This window comes from Rhinoderma darwinii, assembly GCF_050947455.1.
Source record: "Rhinoderma darwinii isolate aRhiDar2 chromosome 5 unlocalized genomic scaffold, aRhiDar2.hap1 SUPER_5_unloc_47, whole genome shotgun sequence".
NCBI lineage: Eukaryota > Metazoa > Chordata > Amphibia > Anura > Rhinodermatidae > Rhinoderma > Rhinoderma darwinii.
This window is the reverse complement of record NW_027461806.1, coordinates 418,560-437,260: the sequence shown is the minus strand read 5'-3', so window position 1 is coordinate 437,260 and position 18,701 is coordinate 418,560. Positions and strand designations below refer to the sequence as shown.

The window sequence follows — 18,701 nt, the reverse complement described above, 5'->3', positions numbered from 1 at the left end:
TTGCAGTGTTGCCCTCTCAGGCAACACTGAGTGACTGACTGAGCCTCACCGTCTTATATAAAGTTCAGACGGAACTTTGCACGTGTCATAGTGGAGCCCTCAGGATTCCAGAGCCAGCTTTCTGACATCATAATGGGGCCTCAGAGATAAAAGCCTGGGCCCAGGCAGTGTTGGTCAGTGCTGCTCAGCAGGCAGCACTGGACTGGACTGGATTACAGCTGATACAAGGTGTGAAGGAACAAGGGGTGGCTGTGGGCATGCACTTGCTGCCGCTGCCAGTGTTTATCTGCATGGCAGCAGGGCATTTGGGCGTTGCCAGGAAGGCGTTTTTATGTAGATTCCTCCTCTTTCAGCACTGCATTGTGGTGCAAGCAAAAGAAGCAAATCCTGTCTGGCTTCCTCTCCGGCCTTTATTCACCTCCCGTGTAGCTGTGAGTGTGTGAGCCTGCAGGGCCCCATGGAATTGCCTAGAAGTAGGCTGAATCGCTGCAAGGGCTGAACAGCAGTATCGGGCAGGCTCGGGCAACGCGCGGCCCGTTCGGGTTATCGCTTCTCGGCCTTTTGGCTAAGATCAAGTGTAGTATCTGTTCTTATCAGTTTAATATCTGATACGTCCCCTATCTGGGGACCATATATTAAATGGATTTTTAGAACAGGGAGATGGAAATAGAGCTTGCTCTGTCCACTCCACGCATTGACCTGGTATTGCAGTATTTCCAGGACCGGTGCACCCTTTCCTTATGTGTTGACTAAAAGCAGATTCCAAAAGTGTTTTTTGTCTTTGCTATTGTTTCTGTCTTTCTGAAGGGATCTCCCCTTTTAATCCCATTATTTCAACACCTGTTGGACAATGCATGAGTGATAATGAGCTCATTGATTAAATGCAATTAATGAATAGATTGCCACCTCTTGTTGTGTGTCGTCTGTGTTTCTGTGTTTCCGGCATTTCACATTGGAACACCTCATTCACCTTCCTTGTCTTCTCTCCGCCCTCCCTTTTAGGTAAGTTAAAGAGCTGCACCTGAGCCAGCCACTGATTGATTGATTGATTGATTGATTGATTGATTGATTGATTGATTGATTGATTGATTGATTGATGCAGCACAACAGTCAAATAGTGGAGTGGAGTAGGGGAACAGCAAACAGCCAATAAAGCAGCCCGCCCGCTCGCCTGCCCGCCACAATGGACCTACCTGTGTACACTAGATGGATGTGATGGAATGTACTGTCGTCCCTACATTTCAAGAAGAAGTAAGAATTGCAGTTGCAACAAAGCCTTGCTTGCCTACAAAGAGAGCAGCAATTTGGATTTGTTACTATGTTACCTAGAAGAATAACAAACTGTGCAAGGATGGAGGTTGTAGGAGCAAGGAGAAGTTGTCTGTAAAGTTGGTGGATGCCTATTTTCCATTTTGCAGTCCCTTGTCTCCCTCTTGTGGCCTCCTGGAGGCAACTAGCTGTGCAAAAAAAAGACAGCCTGGCGGCCGGCTGTTGCAGTGTTGCCCTCTCAGGCAACACTGAGTGACTGACTGAGCCTCACCGTCTTATATAAAGTTCAGACGGAACTTTGCACGTGTCATAGTGGAGCCCTCAGGATTCCAGAGCCAGCTTTCTGACATCATAATGGGGCCTCAGAGATAAAAGCCTGGGCCCAGGCAGTGTTGGTCAGTGCTGCTCAGCAGGCAGCACTGGACTGGACTGGATTACAGCTGATACAAGGTGTGAAGGAACAAGGGGTGGCTGTGGGCATGCACTTGCTGCCGCTGCCAGTGTTTATCTGCATGGCAGCAGGGCATTTGGGCGTTGCCAGGAAGGCGTTTTTATGTAGATTCCTCCTCTTTCAGCACTGCATTGTGGTGCAAGCAAAAGAAGCAAATCCTGTCTGGCTTCCTCTCCGGCCTTTATTCACCTCCCGTGTAGCTGTGAGTGTGTGAGCCTGCAGGGCCCCATGGAATTGCCTAGAAGTAGGCTGAATCGCTGCAAGGGCTGAACAGCAGTATCGGGCAGGCTCGGGCAACACGCGGCCCGTTCGGGTTATCGCTTCTCGGCCTTTTGGCTAAGATCAAGTGTAGTATCTGTTCTTATCAGTTTAATATCTGATACGTCCCCTATCTGGGGACCATATATTAAATGGATTTTTAGAACAGGGAGATGGAAATAGAGCTTGCTCTGTCCACTCCACGCATTGACCTGGTATTGCAGTATTTCCAGGACCGGTGCACCCTTTCCTTATGTGTTGACTAAAAGCAGATTCCAAAAGTGTTTTTTGTCTTTGCTATTGTTTCTGTCTTTCTGAAGGGATCTCCCCTTTTAATCCCATTATTTCAACACCTGTTGGACAATGCATGAGTGATAATGAGCTCATTGATTAAATGCAATTAATGAATAGATTGCCACCTCTTGTTGTGTGTCGTCTGTGTTTCTGTGTTTCCGGCATTTCACATTGGAACACCTCATTCACCTTCCTTGTCTTCTCTCCGCCCTCCCTTTTAGGTAAGTTAAAGAGCTGCACCTGAGCCAGCCACTGATTGATTGATTGATTGATTGATTGATTGATTGATTGATTGATTGATTGATTGATTGATGCAGCACAACAGTCAAATAGTGGAGTGGAGTAGGGGAACAGCAAACAGCCAATAAAGCAGCCCGCCCGCTCGCCTGCCCGCCACAATGGACCTACCTGTGTACACTAGATGGATGTGATGGAATGTACTGTCGTCCCTACATTTCAAGAAGAAGTAAGAATTGCAGTTGCAACAAAGCCTTGCTTGCCTACAAAGAGAGCAGCAATTTGGATTTGTTACTATGTTACCTAGAAGAATAACAAACTGTGCAAGGATGGAGGTTGTAGGAGCAAGGAGAAGTTGTCTGTAAAGTTGGTGGATGCCTATTTTCCATTTTGCAGTCCCTTGTCTCCCTCTTGTGGCCTCCTGGAGGCAACTAGCTGTGCAAAAAAAAGACAGCCTGGCGGCCGGCTGTTGCAGTGTTGCCCTCTCAGGCAACACTGAGTGACTGACTGAGCCTCACCGTCTTATATAAAGTTCAGACGGAACTTTGCACGTGTCATAGTGGAGCCCTCAGGATTCCAGAGCCAGCTTTCTGACATCATAATGGGACCTCAGAGATAAAAGCCTGGGCCCAGGCAGTGTTGGTCAGTGCTGCTCAGCAGGCAGCACTGGACTGGACTGGATTACAGCTGATACAAGGTGTGAAGGAACAAGGGGTGGCTGTGGGCATGCACTTGCTGCCGCTGCCAGTGTTTATCTGCATGGCAGCAGGGCATTTGGGCGTTGCCAGGAAGGCGTTTTTATGTAGATTCCTCCTCTTTCAGCACTGCATTGTGGTGCAAGCAAAAGAAGCAAATCCTGTCTGGCTTCCTCTCCGGCCTTTATTCACCTCCCGTGTAGCTGTGAGTGTGTGAGCCTGCAGGGCCCCATGGAATTGCCTAGAAGTAGGCTGAATCGCTGCAAGGGCTGAACAGCAGTATCGGGCAGGCTCGGGCAACGCGCGGCCCGTTCGGGTTATCGCTTCTCGGCCTTTTGGCTAAGATCAAGTGTAGTATCTGTTCTTATCAGTTTAATATCTGATACGTCCCCTATCTGGGGACCATATATTAAATGGATTTTTAGAACAGGGAGATGGAAATAGAGCTTGCTCTGTCCACTCCACGCATTGACCTGGTATTGCAGTATTTCCAGGACCGGTGCACCCTTTCCTTATGTGTTGACTAAAAGCAGATTCCAAAAGTGTTTTTTGTCTTTGCTATTGTTTCTGTCTTTCTGAAGGGATCTCCCCTTTTAATCCCATTATTTCAACACCTGTTGGACAATGCATGAGTGATAATGAGCTCATTGATTAAATGCAATTAATGAATAGATTGCCACCTCTTGTTGTGTGTCGTCTGTGTTTCTGTGTTTCCGGCATTTCACATTGGAACACCTCATTCACCTTCCTTGTCTTCTCTCCGCCCTCCCTTTTAGGTAAGTTAAAGAGCTGCACCTGAGCCAGCCACTGATTGATTGATTGATTGATTGATTGATTGATTGATTGATGCAGCACAACAGTCAAATAGTGGAGTGGAGTAGGGGAACAGCAAACAGCCAATAAAGCAGCCCGCCCGCTCGCCTGCCCGCCACAATGGACCTACCTGTGTACACTAGATGGATGTGATGGAATGTACTGTCGTCCCTACATTTCAAGAAGAAGTAAGAATTGCAGTTGCAACAAAGCCTTGCTTGCCTACAAAGAGAGCAGCAATTTGGATTTGTTACTATGTTACCTAGAAGAATAACAAACTGTGCAAGGATGGAGGTTGTAGGAGCAAGGAGAAGTTGTCTGTAAAGTTGGTGGATGCCTATTTTCCATTTTGCAGTCCCTTGTCTCCCTCTTGTGGCCTCCTGGAGGCAACTAGCTGTGCAAAAAAAAGACAGCCTGGCGGCCGGCTGTTGCAGTGTTGCCCTCTCAGGCAACACTGAGTGACTGACTGAGCCTCACCGTCTTATATAAAGTTCAGACGGAACTTTGCACGTGTCATAGTGGAGCCCTCAGGATTCCAGAGCCAGCTTTCTGACATCATAATGGGGCCTCAGAGATAAAAGCCTGGGCCCAGGCAGTGTTGGTCAGTGCTGCTCAGCAGGCAGCACTGGACTGGACTGGATTACAGCTGATACAAGGTGTGAAGGAACAAGGGGTGGCTGTGGGCATGCACTTGCTGCCGCTGCCAGTGTTTATCTGCATGGCAGCAGGGCATTTGGGCGTTGCCAGGAAGGCGTTTTTATGTAGATTCCTCCTCTTTCAGCACTGCATTGTGGTGCAAGCAAAAGAAGCAAATCCTGTCTGGCTTCCTCTCCGGCCTTTATTCACCTCCCGTGTAGCTGTGAGTGTGTGAGCCTGCAGGGCCCCATGGAATTGCCTAGAAGTAGGCTGAATCGCTGCAAGGGCTGAACAGCAGTATCGGGCAGGCTCGGGCAACGCGCGGCCCGTTCGGGTTATCGCTTCTCGGCCTTTTGGCTAAGATCAAGTGTAGTATCTGTTCTTATCAGTTTAATATCTGATACGTCCCCTATCTGGGGACCATATATTAAATGGATTTTTAGAACAGGGAGATGGAAATAGAGCTTGCTCTGTCCACTCCACGCATTGACCTGGTATTGCAGTATTTCCAGGACCGGTGCACCCTTTCCTTATGTGTTGACTAAAAGCAGATTCCAAAAGTGTTTTTTGTCTTTGCTATTGTTTCTGTCTTTCTGAAGGGATCTCCCCTTTTAATCCCATTATTTCAACACCTGTTGGACAATGCATGAGTGATAATGAGCTCATTGATTAAATGCAATTAATGAATAGATTGCCACCTCTTGTTGTGTGTCGTCTGTGTTTCTGTGTTTCCGGCATTTCACATTGGAACACCTCATTCACCTTCCTTGTCTTCTCTCCGCCCTCCCTTTTAGGTAAGTTAAAGAGCTGCACCTGAGCCAGCCACTGATTGATTGATTGATTGATTGATTGATTGATTGATTGATTGATTGATTGATTGATTGATGCAGCACAACAGTCAAATAGTGGAGTGGAGTAGGGGAACAGCAAACAGCCAATAAAGCAGCCCGCCCGCTCGCCTGCCCGCCACAATGGACCTACCTGTGTACACTAGATGGATGTGATGGAATGTACTGTCGTCCCTACATTTCAAGAAGAAGTAAGAATTGCAGTTGCAACAAAGCCTTGCTTGCCTACAAAGAGAGCAGCAATTTGGATTTGTTACTATGTTACCTAGAAGAATAACAAACTGTGCAAGGATGGAGGTTGTAGGAGCAAGGAGAAGTTGTCTGTAAAGTTGGTGGATGCCTATTTTCCATTTTGCAGTCCCTTGTCTCCCTCTTGTGGCCTCCTGGAGGCAACTAGCTGTGCAAAAAAAAGACAGCCTGGCGGCCGGCTGTTGCAGTGTTGCCCTCTCAGGCAACACTGAGTGACTGACTGAGCCTCACCGTCTTATATAAAGTTCAGACGGAACTTTGCACGTGTCATAGTGGAGCCCTCAGGATTCCAGAGCCAGCTTTCTGACATCATAATGGGGCCTCAGAGATAAAAGCCTGGGCCCAGGCAGTGTTGGTCAGTGCTGCTCAGCAGGCAGCACTGGACTGGACTGGATTACAGCTGATACAAGGTGTGAAGGAACAAGGGGTGGCTGTGGGCATGCACTTGCTGCCGCTGCCAGTGTTTATCTGCATGGCAGCAGGGCATTTGGGCGTTGCCAGGAAGGCGTTTTTATGTAGATTCCTCCTCTTTCAGCACTGCATTGTGGTGCAAGCAAAAGAAGCAAATCCTGTCTGGCTTCCTCTCCGGCCTTTATTCACCTCCCGTGTAGCTGTGAGTGTGTGAGCCTGCAGGGCCCCATGGAATTGCCTAGAAGTAGGCTGAATCGCTGCAAGGGCTGAACAGCAGTATCGGGCAGGCTCGGGCAACGCGCGGCCCGTTCGGGTTATCGCTTCTCGGCCTTTTGGCTAAGATCAAGTGTAGTATCTGTTCTTATCAGTTTAATATCTGATACGTCCCCTATCTGGGGACCATATATTAAATGGATTTTTAGAACAGGGAGATGGAAATAGAGCTTGCTCTGTCCACTCCACGCATTGACCTGGTATTGCAGTATTTCCAGGACCGGTGCACCCTTTCCTTATGTGTTGACTAAAAGCAGATTCCAAAAGTGTTTTTTGTCTTTGCTATTGTTTCTGTCTTTCTGAAGGGATCTCCCCTTTTAATCCCATTATTTCAACACCTGTTGGACAATGCATGAGTGATAATGAGCTCATTGATTAAATGCAATTAATGAATAGATTGCCACCTCTTGTTGTGTGTCGTCTGTGTTTCTGTGTTTCCGGCATTTCACATTGGAACACCTCATTCACCTTCCTTGTCTTCTCTCCGCCCTCCCTTTTAGGTAAGTTAAAGAGCTGCACCTGAGCCAGCCACTGATTGATTGATTGATTGATTGATTGATTGATTGATTGATTGATGCAGCACAACAGTCAAATAGTGGAGTGGAGTAGGGGAACAGCAAACAGCCAATAAAGCAGCCCGCCCGCTCGCCTGCCCGCCACAATGGACCTACCTGTGTACACTAGATGGATGTGATGGAATGTACTGTCGTCCCTACATTTCAAGAAGAAGTAAGAATTGCAGTTGCAACAAAGCCTTGCTTGCCTACAAAGAGAGCAGCAATTTGGATTTGTTACTATGTTACCTAGAAGAATAACAAACTGTGCAAGGATGGAGGTTGTAGGAGCAAGGAGAAGTTGTCTGTAAAGTTGGTGGATGCCTATTTTCCATTTTGCAGTCCCTTGTCTCCCTCTTGTGGCCTCCTGGAGGCAACTAGCTGTGCAAAAAAAAGACAGCCTGGCGGCCGGCTGTTGCAGTGTTGCCCTCTCAGGCAACACTGAGTGACTGACTGAGCCTCACCGTCTTATATAAAGTTCAGACGGAACTTTGCACGTGTTATAGTGGAGCCCTCAGGATTCCAGAGCCAGCTTTCTGACATCATAATGGGGCCTCAGAGATAAAAGCCTGGGCCCAGGCAGTGTTGGTCAGTGCTGCTCAGCAGGCAGCACTGGACTGGACTGGATTACAGCTGATACAAGGTGTGAAGGAACAAGGGGTGGCTGTGGGCATGCACTTGCTGCCGCTGCCAGTGTTTATCTGCATGGCAGCAGGGCATTTGGGCGTTGCCAGGAAGGCGTTTTTATGTAGATTCCTCCTCTTTCAGCACTGCATTGTGGTGCAAGCAAAAGAAGCAAATCCTGTCTGGCTTCCTCTCCGGCCTTTATTCACCTCCCGTGTAGCTGTGAGTGTGTGAGCCTGCAGGGCCCCATGGAATTGCCTAGAAGTAGGCTGAATCGCTGCAAGGGCTGAACAGCAGTATCGGGCAGGCTCGGGCAACGCGCGGCCCGTTCGGGTTATCGCTTCTCGGCCTTTTGGCTAAGATCAAGTGTAGTATCTGTTCTTATCAGTTTAATATCTGATACGTCCCCTATCTGGGGACCATATATTAAATGGATTTTTAGAACAGGGAGATGGAAATAGAGCTTGCTCTGTCCACTCCACGCATTGACCTGGTATTGCAGTATTTCCAGGACCGGTGCACCCTTTCCTTATGTGTTGACTAAAAGCAGATTCCAAAAGTGTTTTTTGTCTTTGCTATTGTTTCTGTCTTTCTGAAGGGATCTCCCCTTTTAATCCCATTATTTCAACACCTGTTGGACAATGCATGAGTGATAATGAGCTCATTGATTAAATGCAATTAATGAATAGATTGCCACCTCTTGTTGTGTGTCGTCTGTGTTTCTGTGTTTCCGGCATTTCACATTGGAACACCTCATTCACCTTCCTTGTCTTCTCTCCGCCCTCCCTTTTAGGTAAGTTAAAGAGCTGCACCTGAGCCAGCCACTGATTGATTGATTGATTGATTGATTGATTGATTGATTGATTGATGCAGCACAACAGTCAAATAGTGGAGTGGAGTAGGGGAACAGCAAACAGCCAATAAAGCAGCCCGCCCGCTCGCCTGCCCGCCACAATGGACCTACCTGTGTACACTAGATGGATGTGATGGAATGTACTGTCGTCCCTACATTTCAAGAAGAAGTAAGAATTGCAGTTGCAACAAAGCCTTGCTTGCCTACAAAGAGAGCAGCAATTTGGATTTGTTACTATGTTACCTAGAAGAATAACAAACTGTGCAAGGATGGAGGTTGTAGGAGCAAGGAGAAGTTGTCTGTAAAGTTGGTGGATGCCTATTTTCCATTTTGCAGTCCCTTGTCTCCCTCTTGTGGCCTCCTGGAGGCAACTAGCTGTGCAAAAAAAAGACAGCCTGGCGGCCGGCTGTTGCAGTGTTGCCCTCTCAGGCAACACTGAGTGACTGACTGAGCCTCACCGTCTTATATAAAGTTCAGACGGAACTTTGCACGTGTCATAGTGGAGCCCTCAGGATTCCAGAGCCAGCTTTCTGACATCATAATGGGGCCTCAGAGATAAAAGCCTGGGCCCAGGCAGTGTTGGTCAGTGCTGCTCAGCAGGCAGCACTGGACTGGACTGGATTACAGCTGATACAAGGTGTGAAGGAACAAGGGGTGGCTGTGGGCATGCACTTGCTGCCGCTGCCAGTGTTTATCTGCATGGCAGCAGGGCATTTGGGCGTTGCCAGGAAGGCGTTTTTATGTAGATTCCTCCTCTTTCAGCACTGCATTGTGGTGCAAGCAAAAGAAGCAAATCCTGTCTGGCTTCCTCTCCGGCCTTTATTCACCTCCCGTGTAGCTGTGAGTGTGTGAGCCTGCAGGGCCCCATGGAATTGCCTAGAAGTAGGCTGAATCGCTGCAAGGGCTGAACAGCAGTATCGGGCAGGCTCGGGCAACGCGCGGCCCGTTCGGGTTATCGCTTCTCGGCCTTTTGGCTAAGATCAAGTGTAGTATCTGTTCTTATCAGTTTAATATCTGATACGTCCCCTATCTGGGGACCATATATTAAATGGATTTTTAGAACAGGGAGATGGAAATAGAGCTTGCTCTGTCCACTCCACGCATTGACCTGGTATTGCAGTATTTCCAGGACCGGTGCACCCTTTCCTTATGTGTTGACTAAAAGCAGATTCCAAAAGTGTTTTTTGTCTTTGCTATTGTTTCTGTCTTTCTGAAGGGATCTCCCCTTTTAATCCCATTATTTCAACACCTGTTGGACAATGCATGAGTGATAATGAGCTCATTGATTAAATGCAATTAATGAATAGATTGCCACCTCTTGTTGTGTGTCGTCTGTGTTTCTGTGTTTCCGGCATTTCACATTGGAACACCTCATTCACCTTCCTTGTCTTCTCTCCGCCCTCCCTTTTAGGTAAGTTAACCCCTTTAGGACACAGCCTGTTTTGGCCTTCAGGACACAGCCTATTTTTTCAAATCTGACATGTGTCACTTTATGTGGTAATAACTCCGGAATGCTTTTACCTATCCAAGCGATTCTGAGATTGTTTTCTCGTGACATATTGTACTTTATGTTAGTGAAAAAATTTGGTCGATAAATTCAATATTTATTTGTGAAAAACTTCAAATTTTAGCAAAAATTTGCAAAAATTTGCATTTTTCTAAACTTAAATGTATTTGCTTGTGAAACAGATAGTAATACCACACAAAATAGTTACTAGTTACCATTTCCTATATGTCTACTTTATGTTTGCATCATTTTTTTTCACGTACTTTTATTTTTCGAGGACGTTACGAGGCTTAGAACTTTAGCAGCAATTTCTCATATTTTCAATAAAATTTCAAAAGGCTATTTTTTCAGGGACCAGTTCAGTTCTGAAGTTGCTTTGAGGGCCTTATATATTAGAAAGTCCCCATAAATCACCCCATTTTGAAAACTGTACCCCTCAAGGTATTCAAAACCACATTCAGAAAATATTTTAACCCTTTAGGCGTTTCACAGGAATTAAGGCAAAGTAGAGGTGAAATTTACAACTTTCATTTTTTTTGCCGAAATTCATTTGTAATAAAAAAAAATCTGTAACACAGAAGGTTTTACCAGAGAAACGCAACTCAATATTTATTGCCCAGATTCTGCAGATTTTAGAAATATCCAACATGTGGCCCTAGTATGGTAATGGACTGAAACACAGGCCTCAGAAGCAAAGGAGCACCTAGTGGATTTCGGGGCCTCCTTTTTTTAGGAATATATTTTAGGCACCATGTCAGGTTTGAGGAGGTCTTGTGGTACCTAAACAGCCGAAACCCCCCCAAAGTGACCCCATTTTGGAAACTACACCCCTCAAGGCATTTTTCTAGGGGTATAGTTAGCATTTTGACCCCACAGTTTTTTTGCAGACTTTAGTGGAATTAGTCTGTGAAGATGAAAATCACCTATTTTTCTGTGGAAACATAGAATTTTTTCATTTTTACAAGGAATAAAGGAGAAAAAGCCGCCCAACATTTGTAAAGCAATTTCTCCCGATTACGCCAATACCCCATATGTGGTCGTAAACTGATGTTTGGACCCACAGCAGGGCTCAGAAGGGAGGGAGCGCCTTTTGGATTTTTTGAAGCAGATTTTGCTGGATTGGTTTTCAGTGCCATGTCGGGTTTGCAACGCCCCGGAGGGACCAAAACAGTGGAAACCCCCCAAAAGTCACCCTATTTTGGAATCTACACCCCTCAAGGAATTTTTCTAGGGGTATAGTGAGCATTTTGGCCCCTCAGGATCTTTTTTAGAGCTAGGGTGACCAAAAAACAGCGATTTTGGCGCTTTAAATTCTTTATTTATTACAGCGTTCACCGTGCGCAATAAATTACGTTTTAATTTATTCTGCCGGTCGGTACGATTACGCCGATACCATATGTGTATAGTTTTTTTTAAGTTTTGCAGCGTTTGCACAATAAAATGAAGTTTCTATAAAATAATTTATTTTCTGGGACACGCTATTCTGAGCCGTAACTTTTTTATTTTTTCGTCAAAAAAGCTGTGGGAGGTCTTGTTTTTTGCGGGACGGGTTGTAGTTTTCATTGGTACCATTTTGGGGTAAATGCAACTTTTTGATCACTTTTTATTCTATATCTTGGGAGGGGTGGTGACCAAAAAATAGCGATGCTGACCGTTTTCAGTTTATTTTGTTTGCGGCGTTCACCGTGCGGAAAAATTAACATTATAGTTTCATAGATTGGGTCGTTACGAACGCGGCGATACCAAATATGTGTACTTTTTTTTAACGTTTTCATTTTTTCCCTATAATAAATGACTTATTATAGGAAAACAAAACCTTTTATTTTTACACTTTTATAAAACATTTTTCTTAACTTTTTTTTACTTTTTACACTTTATATTTTTGTTTATTAACTTTTTTTTTTACTTTTTACACTTTCTTTTTTTGACCTGCAGCTCTGATCGCTGCTAGAATACATTATACTACCTAGGTAGTGTAATGTATTCCAACTGTCAGTGTGACGTCACAGTCACTCTGACAGTTGGTCTACGAGGATCAGCAGAGGCTAATCCTCATAGGCTGACATACATGGCAGACCTGGGGGCCGTTGTCTGGCCCCCAGGTGCCATCACAAGCATCAGAAGCCCCCACGATTGCATGGGGGCTGCTGATGCGCTACAAACCCGCTACATGCGGAGATCGCAATCGAGCCCCGCATGTAACGGGTTAATTGCCGAAATCAGCGGCGATGAGCCGCTGATCGGCAACACTGGAGAGTGTCAGCTGTCGGGGACAGCTGATCTCCAAGTTCCCGATGCACACTGTCGCCGACAGTGTGCATCGGGAACGGCACAGTGACTTTCTGTCACTCTGACAGGAAGCCTATCAGGACCAGCCGAAGGTTGGTCCTGATGGGCTTCTGTCCATGGCAGACCCGGAAGCCATTGTTTGGCTTCCGTTTGCCATACTAACTATCGGCAGACCCCGCGATTTCGGACGGGGGTCTGCCGATATGTTAGAAACCCCTAAAATTCGGCGATTGCACCCGATCGCCGAATTTAAGGGGTTAATGCGCCGAAATCAGCGGCAAAGGACCGCTGGCCGGCAAGAGGGGAGTGTCAGCTGTCGGCGACAGCTGACCTCCTGGTTCCCGGTGCACACTGTCGCCGACAGTGTGCACCGGGATTAACTCAGTAACTGTACGTCCTCGTGCGGGAAGTAACTTCCTGCAACGACGTACAGTTACGTCCTGGTGCGGATAGGGGTTAAAGAGCTGCACCTGAGCCAGCCACTGATTGATTGATTGATTGATTGATTGATTGATTGATTGATTGATGCAGCACAACAGTCAAATAGTGGAGTGGAGTAGGGGAACAGCAAACAGCCAATAAAGCAGCCCGCCCGCTCGCCTGCCCGCCACAATGGACCTACCTGTGTACACTAGATGGATGTGATGGAATGTACTGTCGTCCCTACATTTCAAGAAGAAGTAAGAATTGCAGTTGCAACAAAGCCTTGCTTGCCTACAAAGAGAGCAGCAATTTGGATTTGTTACTATGTTACCTAGAAGAATAACAAACTGTGCAAGGATGGAGGTTGTAGGAGCAAGGAGAAGTTGTCTGTAAAGTTGGTGGATGCCTATTTTCCATTTTGCAGTCCCTTGTCTCCCTCTTGTGGCCTCCTGGAGGCAACTAGCTGTGCAAAAAAAAGACAGCCTGGCGGCCGGCTGTTGCAGTGTTGCCCTCTCAGGCAACACTGAGTGACTGACTGAGCCTCACCGTCTTATATAAAGTTCAGACGGAACTTTGCACGTGTCATAGTGGAGCCCTCAGGATTCCAGAGCCAGCTTTCTGACATCATAATGGGGCCTCAGAGATAAAAGCCTGGGCCCAGGCAGTGTTGGTCAGTGCTGCTCAGCAGGCAGCACTGGACTGGACTGGATTACAGCTGATACAAGGTGTGAAGGAACAAGGGGTGGCTGTGGGCATGCACTTGCTGCCGCTGCCAGTGTTTATCTGCATGGCAGCAGGGCATTTGGGCGTTGCCAGGAAGGCGTTTTTATGTAGATTCCTCCTCTTTCAGCACTGCATTGTGGTGCAAGCAAAAGAAGCAAATCCTGTCTGGCTTCCTCTCCGGCCTTTATTCACCTCCCGTGTAGCTGTGAGTGTGTGAGCCTGCAGGGCCCCATGGAATTGCCTAGAAGTAGGCTGAATCGCTGCAAGGGCTGAACAGCAGTATCGGGCAGGCTCGGGCAACGCGCGGCCCGTTCGGGTTATCGCTTCTCGGCCTTTTGGCTAAGATCAAGTGTAGTATCTGTTCTTATCAGTTTAATATCTGATACGTCCCCTATCTGGGGACCATATATTAAATGGATTTTTAGAACAGGGAGATGGAAATAGAGCTTGCTCTGTCCACTCCACGCATTGACCTGGTATTGCAGTATTTCCAGGACCGGTGCACCCTTTCCTTATGTGTTGACTAAAAGCAGATTCCAAAAGTGTTTTTTGTCTTTGCTATTGTTTCTGTCTTTCTGAAGGGATCTCCCCTTTTAATCCCATTATTTCAACACCTGTTGGACAATGCATGAGTGATAATGAGCTCATTGATTAAATGCAATTAATGAATAGATTGCCACCTCTTGTTGTGTGTCGTCTGTGTTTCTGTGTTTCCGGCATTTCACATTGGAACACCTCATTCACCTTCCTTGTCTTCTCTCCGCCCTCCCTTTTAGGTAAGTTAAAGAGCTGCACCTGAGCCAGCCACTGATTGATTGATTGATTGATTGATTGATTGATTGATTGATTGATTGATTGATGCAGCACAACAGTCAAATAGTGGAGTGGAGTAGGGGAACAGCAAACAGCCAATAAAGCAGCCCGCCCGCTCGCCTGCCCGCCACAATGGACCTACCTGTGTACACTAGATGGATGTGATGGAATGTACTGTCGTCCCTACATTTCAAGAAGAAGTAAGAATTGCAGTTGCAACAAAGCCTTGCTTGCCTACAAAGAGAGCAGCAATTTGGATTTGTTACTATGTTACCTAGAAGAATAACAAACTGTGCAAGGATGGAGGTTGTAGGAGCAAGGAGAAGTTGTCTGTAAAGTTGGTGGATGCCTATTTTCCATTTTGCAGTCCCTTGTCTCCCTCTTGTGGCCTCCTGGAGGCAACTAGCTGTGCAAAAAAAAGACAGCCTGGCGGCCGGCTGTTGCAGTGTTGCCCTCTCAGGCAACACTGAGTGACTGACTGAGCCTCACCGTCTTATATAAAGTTCAGACGGAACTTTGCACGTGTCATAGTGGAGCCCTCAGGATTCCAGAGCCAGCTTTCTGACATCATAATGGGGCCTCAGAGATAAAAGCCTGGGCCCAGGCAGTGTTGGTCAGTGCTGCTCAGCAGGCAGCACTGGACTGGACTGGATTACAGCTGATACAAGGTGTGAAGGAACAAGGGGTGGCTGTGGGCATGCACTTGCTGCCGCTGCCAGTGTTTATCTGCATGGCAGCAGGGCATTTGGGCGTTGCCAGGAAGGCGTTTTTATGTAGATTCCTCCTCTTTCAGCACTGCATTGTGGTGCAAGCAAAAGAAGCAAATCCTGTCTGGCTTCCTCTCCGGCCTTTATTCACCTCCCGTGTAGCTGTGAGTGTGTGAGCCTGCAGGGCCCCATGGAATTGCCTAGAAGTAGGCTGAATCGCTGCAAGGGCTGAACAGCAGTATCGGGCAGGCTCGGGCAACGCGCGGCCCGTTCGGGTTATCGCTTCTCGGCCTTTTGGCTAAGATCAAGTGTAGTATCTGTTCTTATCAGTTTAATATCTGATACGTCCCCTATCTGGGGACCATATATTAAATGGATTTTTAGAACAGGGAGATGGAAATAGAGCTTGCTCTGTCCACTCCACGCATTGACCTGGTATTGCAGTATTTCCAGGACCGGTGCACCCTTTCCTTATGTGTTGACTAAAAGCAGATTCCAAAAGTGTTTTTTGTCTTTGCTATTGTTTCTGTCTTTCTGAAGGGATCTCCCCTTTTAATCCCATTATTTCAACACCTGTTGGACAATGCATGAGTGATAATGAGCTCATTGATTAAATGCAATTAATGAATAGATTGCCACCTCTTGTTGTGTGTCGTCTGTGTTTCTGTGTTTCCGGCATTTCACATTGGAACACCTCATTCACCTTCCTTGTCTTCTCTCCGCCCTCCCTTTTAGGTAAGTTAAAGAGCTGCACCTGAGCCAGCCACTGATTGATTGATTGATTGATTGATTGATTGATTGATTGATTGATTGATTGATTGATTGATGCAGCACAACAGTCAAATAGTGGAGTGGAGTAGGGGAACAGCAAACAGCCAATAAAGCAGCCCGCCCGCTCGCCTGCCCGCCACAATGGACCTACCTGTGTACACTAGATGGATGTGATGGAATGTACTGTCGTCCCTACATTTCAAGAAGAAGTAAGAATTGCAGTTGCAACAAAGCCTTGCTTGCCTACAAAGAGAGCAGCAATTTGGATTTGTTACTATGTTACCTAGAAGAATAACAAACTGTGCAAGGATGGAGGTTGTAGGAGCAAGGAGAAGTTGTCTGTAAAGTTGGTGGATGCCTATTTTCCATTTTGCAGTCCCTTGTCTCCCTCTTGTGGCCTCCTGGAGGCAACTAGCTGTGCAAAAAAAAGACAGCCTGGCGGCCGGCTGTTGCAGTGTTGCCCTCTCAGGCAACACTGAGTGACTGACTGAGCCTCACCGTCTTATATAAAGTTCAGACGGAACTTTGCACGTGTCATAGTGGAGCCCTCAGGATTCCAGAGCCAGCTTTCTGACATCATAATGGGGCCTCAGAGATAAAAGCCTGGGCCCAGGCAGTGTTGGTCAGTGCTGCTCAGCAGGCAGCACTGGACTGGACTGGATTACAGCTGATACAAGGTGTGAAGGAACAAGGGGTGGCTGTGGGCATGCACTTGCTGCCGCTGCCAGTGTTTATCTGCATGGCAGCAGGGCATTTGGGCGTTGCCAGGAAGGCGTTTTTATGTAGATTCCTCCTCTTTCAGCACTGCATTGTGGTGCAAGCAAAAGAAGCAAATCCTGTCTGGCTTCCTCTCCGGCCTTTATTCACCTCCCGTGTAGCTGTGAGTGTGTGAGCCTGCAGGGCCCCATGGAATTGCCTAGAAGTAGGCTGAATCGCTGCAAGGGCTGAACAGCAGTATCGGGCAGGCTCGGGCAACGCGCGGCCCGTTCGGGTTATCGCTTCTCGGCCTTTTGGCTAAGATCAAGTGTAGTATCTGTTCTTATCAGTTTAATATCTGATACGTCCCCTATCTGGGGACCATATATTAAATGGATTTTTAGAACAGGGAGATGGAAATAGAGCTTGCTCTGTCCACTCCACGCATTGACCTGGTATTGCAGTATTTCCAGGACCGGTGCACCCTTTCCTTATGTGTTGACTAAAAGCAGATTCCAAAAGTGTTTTTTGTCTTTGCTATTGTTTCTGTCTTTCTGAAGGGATCTCCCCTTTTAATCCCATTATTTCAACACCTGTTGGACAATGCATGAGTGATAATGAGCTCATTGATTAAATGCAATTAATGAATAGATTGCCACCTCTTGTTGTGTGTCGTCTGTGTTTCTGTGTTTCCGGCATTTCACATTGGAACACCTCATTCACCTTCCTTGTCTTCTCTCCGCCCTCCCTTTTAGGTAAGTTAAAGAGCTGCACCTGAGCCAGCCACTGATTGATTGATTGATTGATTGATTGATTGATTGATTGATTGATGCAGCACAACAGTCAAATAGTGGAGTGGAGTAGGGGAACAGCAAACAGCCAATAAAGCAGCCCGCCCGCTCGCCTGCCCGCCACAATGCACCTACCTGTGTACACTAGATGGATGTGATGGAATGTACTGTCGTCCCTACATTTCAAGAAGAAGTAAGAATTGCAGTTGCAACAAAGCCTTGCTTGCCTACAAAGAGAGCAGCAATTTGGATTTGTTACTATGTTACCTAGAAGAATAACAAACTGTGCAAGGATGGAGGTTGTAGGAGCAAGGAGAAGTTGTCTGTAAAGTTGGTGGATGCCTATTTTCCATTTTGCAGTCCCTTGTCTCCCTCTTGTGGCCTCCTGGAGGCAACTAGCTGTGCAAAAAAAAGACAGCCTGGCGGCCGGCTGTTGCAGTGTTGCCCTCTCAGGCAACACTGAGTGACTGACTGAGCCTCACCGTCTTATATAAAGTTCAGACGGAACTTTGCACGTGTCATAGTGGAGCCCTCAGGATTCCAGAGCCAGCTTTCTGACATCATAATGGGGCCTCAGAGATAAAAGCCTGGGCCCAGGCAGTGTTGGTCAGTGCTGCTCAGCAGGCAGCACTGGACTGGACTGGATTACAGCTGATACAAGGTGTGAAGGAACAAGGGGTGGCTGTGGGCATGCACTTGCTGCCGCTGCCAGTGTTTATCTGCATGGCAGCAGGGCATTTGGGCGTTGCCAGGAAGGCGTTTTTATGTAGATTCCTCCTCTTTCAGCACTGCATTGTGGTGCAAGCAAAAGAAGCAAATCCTGTCTGGCTTCCTCTCCGGCCTTTATTCACCTCCCGTGTAGCTGTGAGTGTGTGAGCCTGCAGGGCCCCATGGAATTGCCTAGAAGTAGGCTGAATCGCTGCAAGGGCTGAACAGCAGTATCGGGCAGGCTCGGGCAACGCGCGGCCCGTTCGGGTTATCGCTTCTCGGCCTTTTGGCTAAGATCAAGTGTAGTATCTGTTCTTATCAGTTTAATATCTGATACGTCCCCTATCTGGGGACCATATATTAAATGGATTTTTAGAACAGGGAGATGGAAATAGAGCTTGCTCTGTCCACTCCACGCATTGACCTGGTATTGCAGTATTTCCAGGACCGGTGCACCCTTTCCTTATGTGTTGACTAAAAGCAGATTCCAAAAGTGTTTTTTGTCTTTGCTATTGTTTCTGTCTTTCTGAAGGGATCTCCCCTTTTAATCCCATTATTTCAACACCTGTTGGACAATGCATGAGTGATAGTGAGCTCATTGATTAAATGCAATTAATGAATAGATTGCCACCTCTTGTTGTGTGTCGTCTGTGTTTCTGTGTTTCCGGCATTTCACATTGGAACACCTCATTCACCTTCCTTGTCTTCTCTCCGCCCTCCCTTTTAGGTAAGTTAAAGAGCTGCACCTGAGCCAGCCACTGATTGATTGATTGATTGATTGATTGATTGATTGATTGATTGATTGATT

General features: G+C 46.9%; 11 non-coding genes across 11 annotated transcripts; all 11 read left to right on the top strand.

Moving 5' to 3' along the window:
• The first annotated feature begins 545 nt into the window (after positions 1 to 545).
• LOC142695271 (U2 spliceosomal RNA) lies at positions 546 to 736 on the top strand. Its single transcript, XR_012863403.1, has one exon. It is a non-coding gene; the product is annotated as a U2 spliceosomal RNA (small nuclear RNA).
• A 1,300-nt stretch (positions 737 to 2,036) lies between these two features.
• Positions 2,037 to 2,227, top strand: LOC142695268 (U2 spliceosomal RNA). Its single transcript, XR_012863401.1, has one exon. It is a non-coding gene; the product is annotated as a U2 spliceosomal RNA (small nuclear RNA).
• A 1,296-nt stretch (positions 2,228 to 3,523) lies between these two features.
• Positions 3,524 to 3,714, top strand: LOC142695267 (U2 spliceosomal RNA). The gene has a single exon (XR_012863400.1). It is a non-coding gene; the product is annotated as a U2 spliceosomal RNA (small nuclear RNA).
• A 1,276-nt stretch (positions 3,715 to 4,990) lies between these two features.
• Positions 4,991 to 5,181, top strand: LOC142695266 (U2 spliceosomal RNA). The gene has a single exon (XR_012863399.1). It is a non-coding gene; the product is annotated as a U2 spliceosomal RNA (small nuclear RNA).
• A 1,296-nt stretch (positions 5,182 to 6,477) lies between these two features.
• LOC142695265 (U2 spliceosomal RNA) lies at positions 6,478 to 6,668 on the top strand. Its single transcript, XR_012863398.1, has one exon. It is a non-coding gene; the product is annotated as a U2 spliceosomal RNA (small nuclear RNA).
• Positions 6,669 to 7,948: 1,280 nt separating this feature from the next.
• LOC142695264 (U2 spliceosomal RNA) lies at positions 7,949 to 8,139 on the top strand. The gene has a single exon (XR_012863397.1). It is a non-coding gene; the product is annotated as a U2 spliceosomal RNA (small nuclear RNA).
• A 1,280-nt stretch (positions 8,140 to 9,419) lies between these two features.
• On the top strand, positions 9,420 to 9,610 carry LOC142695262 (U2 spliceosomal RNA). The gene has a single exon (XR_012863395.1). It is a non-coding gene; the product is annotated as a U2 spliceosomal RNA (small nuclear RNA).
• Positions 9,611 to 13,726: 4,116 nt separating this feature from the next.
• LOC142695261 (U2 spliceosomal RNA) lies at positions 13,727 to 13,917 on the top strand. The gene has a single exon (XR_012863394.1). It is a non-coding gene; the product is annotated as a U2 spliceosomal RNA (small nuclear RNA).
• A 1,288-nt stretch (positions 13,918 to 15,205) lies between these two features.
• Positions 15,206 to 15,396, top strand: LOC142695260 (U2 spliceosomal RNA). Its single transcript, XR_012863393.1, has one exon. It is a non-coding gene; the product is annotated as a U2 spliceosomal RNA (small nuclear RNA).
• A 1,296-nt stretch (positions 15,397 to 16,692) lies between these two features.
• Positions 16,693 to 16,883, top strand: LOC142695259 (U2 spliceosomal RNA). The gene has a single exon (XR_012863392.1). It is a non-coding gene; the product is annotated as a U2 spliceosomal RNA (small nuclear RNA).
• Positions 16,884 to 18,163: 1,280 nt separating this feature from the next.
• LOC142695257 (U2 spliceosomal RNA) lies at positions 18,164 to 18,354 on the top strand. The gene has a single exon (XR_012863391.1). It is a non-coding gene; the product is annotated as a U2 spliceosomal RNA (small nuclear RNA).
• The last annotated feature ends 347 nt before the right edge of the window (positions 18,355 to 18,701 follow it).